Genomic DNA, 12,992 nt, shown 5'->3' with positions numbered 1-12,992 from the left:
TCTTCCACTTACCTGCCACATACTGGTTCAGAAGCCGAAGAACCGTCTGGCTCGGTTAGTCCCACTCCTCGGTTCTGATTTTCTATATTAGTTGCCTTTTTCTTGCTTTAACCAAGGTAGGGAATACAAGGTTTATTTTGGACCATCCTCTGAAAGCACAGTCTGACCTCAGGAACATGAGGTGCACTGTCTCACTATGGAGTAGTTAGGAAACAGGCTGTGAATGCCCGGACTCAGCTTGACTTCTCCTCTACCCTTTCTATTCAGCCCAGGAGCCCTGCCCATCAAATGCAGTCATTCAAGGCAGCCCCTCCCACCTCCGTTAACCAACCCTTCAAATTCCTTCAGAGGCAGGCCCAGGTTTGTCTCCCGCGTGAGCATTAGATCCTGATAGGTTGACAATCTACAATAACCATCACATCTGCCAGTTCCTGTCGTCATGAAATAAATCTGGGATGGGGCGGGGGATTGTCTAGCGTGGGACGACTTGATCTGGTTAGGAGGCTACATTTCCCAGGTGCCTTTGCAGCTAGATGTGTCAGGTTCTAACCATGGAAATGCCAGTGGGTATGAAGGGTGCTGGTGGGAAGTCCAGGAAACAGCTGGAGCAGCTTCGAAAGATGGAGGAAGTCCCTAGAGCCCCCTATAGCTCTATGACCCCCATGAGGCAGGCTGTGACTTCAGTACCTTCTGGTCGGGTTTCTCCTGTGTCGGTTCTGAGAGCTCCCATACTCCATGTAACTACAGATCCTGCATCCCACTCATCACTACCCAGAATCTCAAGTGAATGTGAGGGCCTGGGACTCATTTTCTAATTTTGCTGTTGCTGGAGGTTCCAGCATGGAGTGAAGTTCCAGCATGCAACGTTTGGTGAACACATGCACAATTTCCATTTGTTGCAACCTAGGAGTGAGCCAGGGAGTCATGGGGCATGCCTTGCTCTCTCTCTCTCTCTCTCTCTCTCTCTCTCTCTCTCTCTCTCTCTCTGTGTGTGTGTGTGTGTGTGTGTGTGTGTGTGTGTGTGTGTGTGTGTGTGTAAGGGTGTCCATGTCTCTTTGTTTCTGTCTGTCTCTCTGTATGAAGGTGTTCACATGTGTGTGTCTCTCTCTGTCTCTGTGTGTAGGGGTGTTCACGTGTGTGTGTGTGTGTGTGTTTACATGTGTGTGAGGGTGCTCACATATGTGTCTCTCTTTGTCTCTCCCTTTGTAGGTGTGTTCATATGTGTGTGTTTGAGGGTATTCACATGTGTGTCTTTCTCTGTCTCTTTGTGTAGGGGTTTTCACATGTGTGTGTATGTGAGGTGTTCACATGTGTGTGTGTGTCTGTATAGAGGTGTTCAAATGTGTGAGTGTTCACATATGTGTCTCTGCCTCTGTGTGTAGAGGTGTTCATATATGTGTATATGTGAGGATGTTCACATGTGTGTGTCTCTCTCTCTGTGTGTAGGGGTGTTCATGTGTTCATGTGTGTGCACTCCAACATGTGAACCTGTGCATCCAGAGCCTGGTACTGACTTTAGGAGCCTACCTAGAACATTCTACACCTTGCTCATTAAAGCAGGGTCTCTCACTTGTATCGAGAGCTTTGCCAGTTTGGCTAGTCTTGCCAGGCAGATTGTTCAGGATTCTAAGTGTTAGAATTACGGGCAGGCCACCGTGCCCGCCCGGCACTGAAGTGGGTTCTGTGAATCTAAACTCACACTTGTGCCATAAGTATTTTACCCACAGAGCCATCTCCCAGCCCATATGTTGGGCTTTTACAGAGTCGGAGAAGCAGCTTTTCAAACTGGCTGTACCAATTAGCACTCCCACCGGAAGGCTGCACGTATTGGTGTGGCGTCCTTGCTGGCATTTTTATCTCGTTCTTGTTGGCCTTAGGTCTGCATTACACTGTGGTTTGGGTTTGCAAAGTCCCAAGGGTGCCTGGTGGGAACGAATTTCCCCATGTCTCTCCACTCTTTGCTCATTCTTCCTCATTGAAGCTCCGATGTTGTTGGATGTGGCCGTGAGCTTTCTCACACGGTGCCCTACCCTCCCTCTGATGTCTCTGGAGAGCTGAAGCTTTGGTGAGAGGCTGCTTGGCCAGCATGTGAAGACCAACCAATGCATGTGCCTGGAGACAAGTGAGGGGAGTCAGGGAGGACAGACAAATGTGGGTGCCCCATGGCCAGGGCTAGGCACTCCTCTCCACAGAGGGAGCTGGCATGGGGCATTTGCAGAGGTTATCATTAAGGATAATGTCACATCCAGCCCTTCCTGGTTCTGATCCAAGCTGGCATTTCTGCCTTTATGTAAAGTCCCAGAGAATAAGCATGTGATTCAAAGGGTGTAGGCTCTCTTGGTCAAGTCTGAGATCCTGGGACAAAATGACAGAGTCATCTGTTTGGTGACTGGAGAGTGGCCTAGTTTCCTGAGGAAAATGGGGAGGCTCAGGCAGGAGACTTGGATAGTAGACCCGTCTCCACTTCAGCATGTTATAGGGAAGTTCTTTACCTTTTTCAGGCCTCAGTTTCCTTACACACAGAGACAGCTGTAAGGCTCCATGAACCTATGGTGTGAAATGGCTTGTGGTGAATACTAACTGTAATGGTTGTCAAGTGTGAACCCCTTGTCCCAAGAAGCAGAGTTTGTGTCTGCCCTGGTAATATGTCAGAGATGGTCTGCCTCAGACTGGACCATGTCAAAGTCAACTGCTGCTTTCTTGCCCTAGGACCCAGACATCCCACAGTACAATACTCCCCTCTGAAGTTGACTGTTCAAGTCTGAGATGTGGATAGAGAAGGTGTGGAACATGCGTGGAGTATACATGTGCCATCAATGCTGCGGTGAGCACCTACCTGGATGGGGAACACCCTGGGGTGTTATATCTGACCTCCATGTAGACCTTGCTGGGCTCAGATGTTGTGAGATGGGTGGCATCTACCTTCAGAGAGGGGGATTATCAGTGTGCTAGTGGCCTGTTGCATCACCATGACAGAAGCTACAGTCATCTGGGAGGAAGGAATCTTAACTAAGAAAATGCCTCCACAGGCTGGGTCTGTAGGCAAGTCTGTAGGATGTTTTCTTGATTCATGATTGGTGGGGAGTGCCTAGCTTGCCATGGGCATTGGCTCTGTATGATGCAGAAAGGCTGAACAGATCATGAGAGGCAAGCCAGTCAGCAGCGCTTCTTCATGGCTTCTGCCTCAGTTCCTGCCTTTAGTTCCTGCCCTGGCTTTCCTCAGTGAGGAACTTTTAAGCTGAAAGGGCTTTTACTCCAGTTTGCTTTTGTTTGTGGTGGTTTTATTTTTAAACTGAAATAGAATTACATCAGTTCCCCTCATTCTCTTCCTTCTCTCCAGCCATATATATCTATGTATATGTATGTGTATGTGTGTGTATGTATATGATGTATATGTATTTGGATATGATGTATAAGTATATTATGTAGGAATATGATGTATATGTATAGGAATATGATATATAAGTATATGTATATATGTGTAGGTATGTGATGTATATGAATATGATATATATGTATATGTATGTGTGTAGGTATATGATGTATATGTATATGATATGTATATGTGTTTGTATATGAGCATGATATATAAATACATATGATGTATATGAATATGATATATATGTAGTGTGCGTGTGTATATGTATGCATATGTATGCATATATATGTGTGTTTATGTATATGAATATGCTGTATATGTATGTATATATGATGTATATTATCTTAGTCAGGGTTTCTATTCCTGCACAAACATCATGACCAAGAAGCAAGTTGGGGAGGAAAGGGTTTATTCAGCTTACACTTCCATACTGCTGTTCATCACCAAGGGAGTCAGGACTGGAACTCAAGCAGGTCAGGAAGCAGGAGCTGATGCAGAGGCCATGGAGGGATGTTCCTTACTGGCTTGCCTCCCCTGGCTTGCTCAGCCTGCTCTCTGTGATAACTCCAGCCTGTGTCAAGTTGACACAAAACTAGCCAGTACATATATGTATATGATATAAATGTATGTGTATGTATTATATATATATATGATGTGTGTATATGTTTGTAGACTGCTCTTCATCGGACAACCAGTAAGGGAGCTCTCATCCCTGAGAAAGCTGATTCTCCATCTCCCAGCAGTCACTAGCCACCTGTAGTTTTGTCTGGGGGTGTAGCTCTACCAAGCACTTTCCTCTTTGATAGTGACATGTCTACTGACGTCACATTCTCCTGGTTTTCTTGGTGTACAGAGAAGCATTAACTCCCTTTTGAATAGTTGAGCTGGGATGCTTCAAGGGACCCCCAAAGCGAAATAGATTACAGACGAAGCCCTTGGTCGCCTTTCAGGGTGAGGATGGGTTACCGAAGAAGACACCACACACTTAGAGCTGGGTCTGACCTAGATTCCTCTTTCCTGCAGTCTAGTTCCCATAGAATATACTATGCAGACTGCCAAGGGAGGGAAGTAATTAAACAGCCCTAGCTAGCCACGACACCTATGAACCCCAGCCATGGTCAGCATGACAAAATCATAAAGGTACAGGCAGTGGCCCTTGCATGTTGGCGGCAACCTGTCTGGTTGTACCTCCATGCCAATTGGTAGGAGGAAACCCATGCCTGGCCCTAGTGAGGTCATGAAGGTTAAAAAGTAACTTACTAGCACCACTAACTAGACGACCATCACTCCTCACCATATTCTAAGTGCCATCTTTCTACTTACGGGCCATCACCCCTCACTAAAGAAACTTCTCACAGCAAAGGGAGGCCATCTTATATCCAACCACGACTGGACATGACTGGATCAACAGATACATCACAGCTCCTGCCTCTAAGGCTCAGGGAACATCTTGGAATAGGGGGTGGAAAGATTGCAAAGGCCAGAGAGCCAGGGAGTCTGCTGTGAAATGGTCATGCTGTTTTATTGCAGCAGAACTGTAACTAAAGGCGCATGCACACATGTGTGGGAACAGACATATATACATCATACACATATACACATGCATCATATACATATACATCATATGTACATGTATCATATAAATTTATACCATATACTATATACATCACACACATATACATCATATACACACATATCATACACATATACATCATATGCACATGCATCATATACATATACATCAATATATAATCAACATCAACATATACATCATATACATATATATACACCCCCTTCCAGATAGAGCTGCATTAAAACTCAGGGCCAAGTTCACCACAGAGGTGGATGACAGGGACCATCTCCTGGGGTCATTTGCTCTCCCATCTCTTTCCTCAAACATTCCAGGGACATTCTAGATGATAGAATTTGGCACTCTCTGCTCCATCATCCTGATAGGTTCTTCCTGGATCAGAAGCAGCCATGCCCCAGGCCTCTGTTCAGAGGCCACTTCTTAAGGAGGCCTTAGATTAACTTTCCTATCCAATGCTTCTTACCATTTTAAAATTATCTTTGTTATTTGTTTTGTGTGTATTCCTGAGTGTGTATTTGTGTTTGAGTGTGTGCATGTATGTGTGTGTTTGTACATATGTGGGCATGCATATATATGTGGGCTGGGGGACTCCTTGAGTGTCATTTCTCAGGTAACATCCACCTGTGCTTTTGAGAAGTCCTGGAAGTCATCAGATAGGCCAGGTTGGCTGGCCAGCAATGGCATATGTGTGCACTGAGCTCCTGAGCAGTGAGACACAGTGTGTGTGTGTGTGTGTGTGTGTGTGCACGTGTGTGTGTGATATGTGTGCACTGAGCTCCCCAACAGTAGGGCACAGCATGTGTCTATATTACCACACTGTCATTACTGCCCACCTAGAAGATGATTTTGTCTGGTGCTGGGGATTGAGCTTGGGCCTTGTTCATAGTAGGTGGGATCCTTCTCATGGAGCCAGTCAAGTCCTGGATGTTTCTCTGGTTCCTGTGCCCTGGTATCTGGTGGAGTACTGCTGTAAGTAGGCACTAAATGGGCTTCAGAGAGCACTGGGCTTTGAATGTTTTGCTAAGTGGTCATAGGAAGTTGGGAGTGGACCCAAGATTGATCTCCTGACAGGCCAGAAACCCCAAAGAGATGCCAGGGGTACAGTGAGCTCCTGTGAGGAGGAGCCTTGGTTATATTCATTTACCTATGTTCCTCATTCCAGCCAAACCATTCCCAAAGAAGGTCTTATGATGCATCTCAGAAGTGCAAAGTGGAGCCTTTCAATCACTTGGCAAAGTTGGGGAGAAAAACAGATTTTAAAGCGCAAATGCACACAGTGCAAGTCAACAAATCAACAGAGCACTGGTGTTTGGAGACAGCGGTTGCTCCGAACAGGCAGACAGGCAGTTTTGACATGGATTGCCAGGAAGATTCACCTGTTCTCCCTGCTCCCGAACCAATCACAAGGAAGGACAGAATTACAAACAAATCAATCAGGCCCCTGAAACAGAAACGGAGGGTTGGCAGGACAGCTGAGAAGGGGATGGAAGCTCATAGTGTCTTGGAGGTGGGAAGACCCACAAGGCTGGGGAGCTCTGTGCAGAACTGTCCGTGGTGCTGAATCATCTCTGGGGATGATGATGAATTTCTTCGTGGATCCAGACACTGGCACCCCATTTTTAAAGTTTTTTTTTTAAGATGGGGAAATCAAGGTCTAGATAGGAGAGGAGTCTTGCTCAGTGTTGCTCCTTGTGTTGGCCACACTCAAATTCTGGAACTCCACCATCGTCCCCTAAGTTCTGTTGGTTTCTGTCCCTTCAGCATGTGCTCTTTCCTGTTTGACCCCAGAGTGAGGTGTGGCAGGCAACCGGATGAGACAAGCGGGGAGATGAATGAGCAGACCAGTCCTAAATTGTGCTTATTGCAGCACAACTTCATCCAGCTCACATGCCAGGCCTGGGGCAGAGTAAGAGGGGGGAAGGCAACAGTGTGGGATGGGTGGGGACACCTTTGCTAGTCTCTAAGGCCATCTACAGCATCATGGGGCCTGATGTAGGGGATGCCGTTGCTAGGTTGAGAGTCAGCTGTGAATTTTACCTTTTGTCCCAGCCCAGCACCACAGGACAAACCCAAAGACTCCTACTTGAATGTTGGAGTCTCCAAGCTCCTCCATAGGGGGTTTCTATACCAGAAAACTCGGGGAGAGACTGACACACAAGAAGAGCCAGGTTCCCCATCTTTCTATCTTCCCACTCTCTTGATTTCTGCCCTGGAGTCCTGACCCTCACCCCTGAACTGATATACCTTCCTCCTCACAGTGCTGGAGACACTGCCTGCTGTGGATGGATCAACAAGGCCATCTCAGAGGAGACCAAAGAGGAAATAAGAGGCCCCATTGCCTAATGGGACTTATCAATTATAATCTCGGGCCATATTTCTTTGAGGGGTGATTGTTTCACGGAGTCTGACATCTCATATAGCTTTAAATTACTCACAACCGGGACGGCTTACAAGATAGCAGTAAAGTCGGGAGGGGATGGCGCTATGTAATTATAGTATGGAAATGATGTTGATCAGTCAAGCAGGGAGCAGACCTTGAGACAGAGCCCGGCTGGGCCTCCCCATCCCCCATCCACCACTGGCCCTGTTTGTACTGGGCCTCAGACTCCCACCTGGAAACACGGGATGGTCTCCTTCTGGCTTCAAAGGTGAGGTCATGAGGAATAGTGAACTATGGGGCACAGTCTATGGGAGCCCACAGTTGGGGAGCCTGAATTTGTAGGGACAGCCAATGATGGAAATTCCAAAATACTTAGCATCTGTCAAAACTGTATTAGGATCTGGAATTAACACAGCTTCTCCTTCCCTCTCTCCCTCCCTCTGTTCTTCCCTCCCTCTGTCCTTCCCTTTCTCCCTCCTTCCTCCTCTCTTCCTTTCTTACTTTATTTCTTCTCTCCCTTCTTTTCTCTATCCTTCCATCCCTCCTTTCTTTTTTCTTTCTTCCACACAATTATTCATCTACCTGTATATTCATCTATGTATTCATTCATTCATCTCTCTCTCTCTCTCTCTCTCTCTCTATATATATATATATATATATATATATATACATGTGTTCATATTACACATATACCTGTCCATCCATCCATATATTTATCCACATATTTATAATACATACATACATACATACATACATACATACATACATACATCTGTCCAAATAGTCATTCACTCATCTATACATACACACACATATATACATACACATACATACATACATGCATTCACACACACATACATATACACATAGATACATATAACTGACTATACATATATTTATCCATCCATCTATAATATATACGTACCTGCATGCATACATCTGTCCAAATAGTCATCCATCATCTGCATATACATACATTCATTCATACATACATTTATACACACATAATACACATACATACACACATACATATATACATACATACATGCATACATACATACAAAAACTTGCCCATTTATCCATATATTTGTTCATCCATCTACACATACATATGTATGCAAACTTGTCCATCCATCCATATATTCACCCATCTATCCATACATACACATATGTACCTGATATTCATCCATCCATTTATACATGCATGCATACATACATACATACATACATACATACATACTCCTATCCCTCCTTTCTTTCTCCCTATCTTCTTCCCTCTATTTTATACACATCTCTGTACCAAGCACCATCTGAAGATGCAGATGCTTTTGTACTCTCTGACAGTGTGCTTCAATCCAGATACAGAAAACATTGTGTGAGTCTTAACTTTCACTGATGGGGCTAGAGAGATGGTTCAGCCATTACCTTCAAGGCTCACAGTCAACACCAACTGATGTCCAACTGGCTGGCATGCAGTTTAACTACACTTCTTAGACTCCCTTGCAGCTAGGTGTAGCCACTTCACTAGGGTTATAGCCAGTGGGGTGTGAGCAGAACTGACATGGTGCAGTCTTTGACCTGGCCCTTAAATCCACTTGTACTATTCATGCTGTTGTTCCTAGCTGCTTGCTGGATCTCAGAGCCTTGAGTGACCCAAGGAGGCTGTTTATTAAAACCAAGAGAGCCACTGGGAGGCTGGGTTTCAGAACTCAGGCCCTGTCAAGCCACAGTAGGCTGTGTTCTTCTATTATCAGTTAAGCAAGATGAACCTGCACTTCCTGAGCTGAGGTAGAACGTATTGGAATCTATCCTGGTGTGTGGATGCTTACCCGAGCCTTCCCTCACTCCAGCCTGGGCTCCACCATTTCCTGACCCTGAGCACATGCAATAAGCCTCTGGTGTTCACACAATGCAGAGCTGGGACTCTGAGTCAAAGACTGGAAGGAAGCATTGGTTATTTTCACTAAGACCCACCTGGTAGTTAGGTTCCCTAGTCTTGGATTAAGCTCTGGGGGCACAATTAATTATTCATCCAAAGGATTTGTACACGGAGTTCACCATCAGTTGGTAGAATGGTGTGGAATTCTCAAAGATAGAATGTTCTATGGATCACACAGGACATGGGAGACTTGAGGCTGAGGGACTCGGAGAGAGAACAGGAAGGTTTTCAAATGAAGTGGGGTTTTAGAACTGGGTTCTAATGGACAACTTAGTCATGGTATCTGTTGCAGTGATAAACACCATGATCAGAAGCAACTTGGGAAGGAGGAATTTAGTTCAGCTTTCAACTCTCAAAATACACATCCATCCATCTATATATACACATACATATGTACACACATATATACATATACCTGTCCATCCATATACTTGTCCATCTATCTATAAATACATACACTTGTCCATTTGTCCAAATAGCCACCCATACATCTATACATACATCCATGCACACACACACACATACATACATACATACATACACCTGACTATCCATATATTTATTCCATCTATAATATATACATACACAGAGACATATGTCTGTCCAAATAGTCATCCATCCATCTATACACACACATATACATATATACAAACACATATGTATAGATGGATAGATGTGTATATGTGTGTGTATGTATGTATGTATGTATGTATGTATGTATATCTCAGGACAGGAACTAAGACAGGGCAGGAACCTGGAGGCAGGAGCTGGTGCAGAGGTCATGGAGGGGTGTTGCTTACTGGCTTACTCCCCATGGCTTGCTCAGCCTGCTTTCTTACAGAACCCAAGACCACCAGCCTAGGTCTGGCCCCGCCCACCATGGGCTGGCCCCACCCTCCTTCATGAATCACTAATTAAGAAAATGACTGGCAGGCTTGGAGATACTTCCTCAGTTGAGCTTCCCTTCCCTTCAGATGACTTCAGCTGTGTCAGGCTGACATGAAATCTAGCCAGCACAGTGGGTGAACGTAAGTTTCTCAGGCAGAGAGCGTGTAGAAGAGAAATCCAAGCAGAGAGAACAGCATATGCAGATGTGGTGTAAAAAACACTTGGAGGTAAGTGCTCAGAGTCGCCTGTAGGGCAGCGCCAGGCTAGCCATACTCCTCTACCTGCAGGGTTCCTGGTTGGAAGGAGCAGCATCTCAGGCTTGGCTTATTTCCACTTGGGACTGAGGCAGGAGTGGGCTCTGTGTACCAATGCTCCTCCCTCTCTGTGAGTGGGAGCAGTCTCATTCCTCCTTTTCAGATATTCACAGAGGCGTGACCTATGACACAGCCGTGCGAACACTATCCTCATGATATGGATAAACGAACCGGCAATCAGAAAGGTACATGGTCTGGGAAAATCGCGAAACTGTCTTCCTTGGGCTGGCACTTTCTGCTGTTGTGTCCCTTGCTAAACAGGGAATGGGTACCAGACCCAACCATATAACATTCAGTAACCTCTGGGGTCAATTGCTTGTAGTTAGAAAGGGCATGTCTAACCCTCTCACTAAGTCTAGTCAGAACTTCTCTCCCCACCTCTCTCTCTCTCTCTCTCTCTCTCTCTCTCTCTCTCTCTCTCTCTCTCTCTCGTGTGTATGTGTGTGTGTGTGTGTGTGTGTGTGTGCTGAATTGCTCAAGGGTGGGGGGTGTCCTAGAGAGTCCCAGCTTGAGCTATGCTGGGAAGAAGTAAATCTCTCTCTCTGAGACAACATTAATACAAGCTTGGCAGGTTCTGGGCAGCCTGAGAGTAATTATGCCAATGGACGCTGGGGAGGGGAAGATTGAGCTAAGGGGGTGGGGGCAGTTGTGGTGCACATGCCGAATAAGGCCTTGAGAATATATAGCATCCAGGCGGGCGGGCAGGCAGGTAGCTGAGATAGGGGATGCAGTGGGGGCAGCATCTGTCTGTAATTCTGATGGCCAGATCCCACAGCATGGAGCTTGGAGTCATCAGACACAAGGCCACCTGCCTCAATTGTGTGGTAGGAAGCCAGGTATGCATTTCCTGTGCACCTCTTTGGTACCAGTCACTGAGGGTCCAGGGCTGATGTCCACACAGCCTGTTCTAGCCAGGCTCTCAGGCTAGTAGCCCGACTGGACATATTGATTAGAAAACTCCTTCAGCAAGAGAAGAGGGAGCCTGAAGGTCTGCAGTGCCAAGGTGGGGGTCCTGGAAGAGTTGGCATTAGAGAGGAGGCTGAGAGGTTGTGTTGGGGTGACTTGGGGCATGCATGCATTTGGCGGGAAAGCAGAGAAGAGGCTGTGGGAGAGAGGCATCCGACCAGCGGTTATCAGTTGTGTGGTTATCATCAGGTTAAAAGGTTGTCATGGCATCAGGATGTAGAAGGTCCTGGGTGAGACAGGAGGTGTAGGAGGCAGTCACTATAGCTGCTCCCACCTCCTCATGGGACCACGAGGCCCTTCTTCCAGGATGTCACTGAGTCCTTACTATGAGCTCTGAGATAACCACACACGGCCTCATTATTCAAGAAGGAACAGGGATGATTTGCTTGGTGTCGTCACATGGTGAGCCTATCTTATCCCGAAGGTAAAGAGTGAATGTGGCTTTCCTAGTCCAGAACTCAGGACTTCATGCAGAAAATAACAGTTCAGATTCTGAGATGCAAAGTACTGCTCTCACCCCCACCCCTGTGTGCCGCACACAAGAGGGTGTGAGAGACCGTGAGGCTCTGTGTTGAATTCAGGAGCCCAGGGCTGTATTATCTGAAGAGACAGCCCAGGGTCACAACCTTTAGAGTGTCTGTAGGAACAATCTAATCATGGAAAGTCAGGTACCTCAGGCCACCAAAGCAGGGAAACTGTCCCAGGAGTCATTCATTGCCTTCTGTATCCTTTCTAAGAATTCAAAAGGAAAAGGCAGATTAAAGAAAGACTTAGGACGCCTTTCACAGAAGTGTCTTCTCACCCAGGCTGTGGGAAGAAGACCTGATTGGCCTTCCCACCCTGCAGGGTCATTTCAGTCAGAGAGATGGTATCTGTGGATGTCAGTGATATGTAGTTGAGCCTCCTGACAGAGGTCCACGGCTAAACCAGACCTGGATCTAGAAGGGCTTCTTAGTTAGGGTTTTACTGCTGTGAACAGACACCATGACCAAGACAACTCTCATAAGGACAATACTTAATTGTGGCTGGCTTACAGATTCAGAGGTTCAGCCCATTATCATCAATGCACCAAGAGCATGTGAGCATCCAGGCAGGAGGAGCTGAGAGTTCTACATCTTCATCTGAAAGACACTAGGAGAAGACTGGCTTCCAGGCAGCTAGAAGGAGGATCTTAAAGCCCATACCCACAGCAACACATCTACTCCAACAAGGGCCACACCTACTCCAACAAGGCCACACCTACTCCAACAAGGCCACGCCTACTCCAACAAGATCACACCTACTCCAACAAGGCCATGCCTACTCCAACAAGGCCACACCTACTCCAACAAGATCACACCTACTCCAACAAGGCCATGCCTACTCCAACAGGGCCACACCCACTCCAACAGGGCCACACCTCCTAATAGTGCTACTCCCTGGGCCAAACATATTCAAACCATCACAAAGGGTGAATCAGCTGACATAGTGTTGCCCTGAGGTGCTCACTGCTTTGTCTAGGGTACTATGTTGAAGACCTATTATGTGTCACTATT

Source organism: Mus musculus, chromosome 5 (genome assembly GCF_000001635.26).
Source record: "Mus musculus strain C57BL/6J chromosome 5, GRCm38.p6 C57BL/6J".
NCBI classification, from domain to species: Eukaryota; Metazoa; Chordata; class Mammalia; order Rodentia; family Muridae; genus Mus; species Mus musculus.
The sequence above is the reverse complement of the archived record's forward strand: the minus strand, read 5'-3'. Positions refer to the sequence as shown.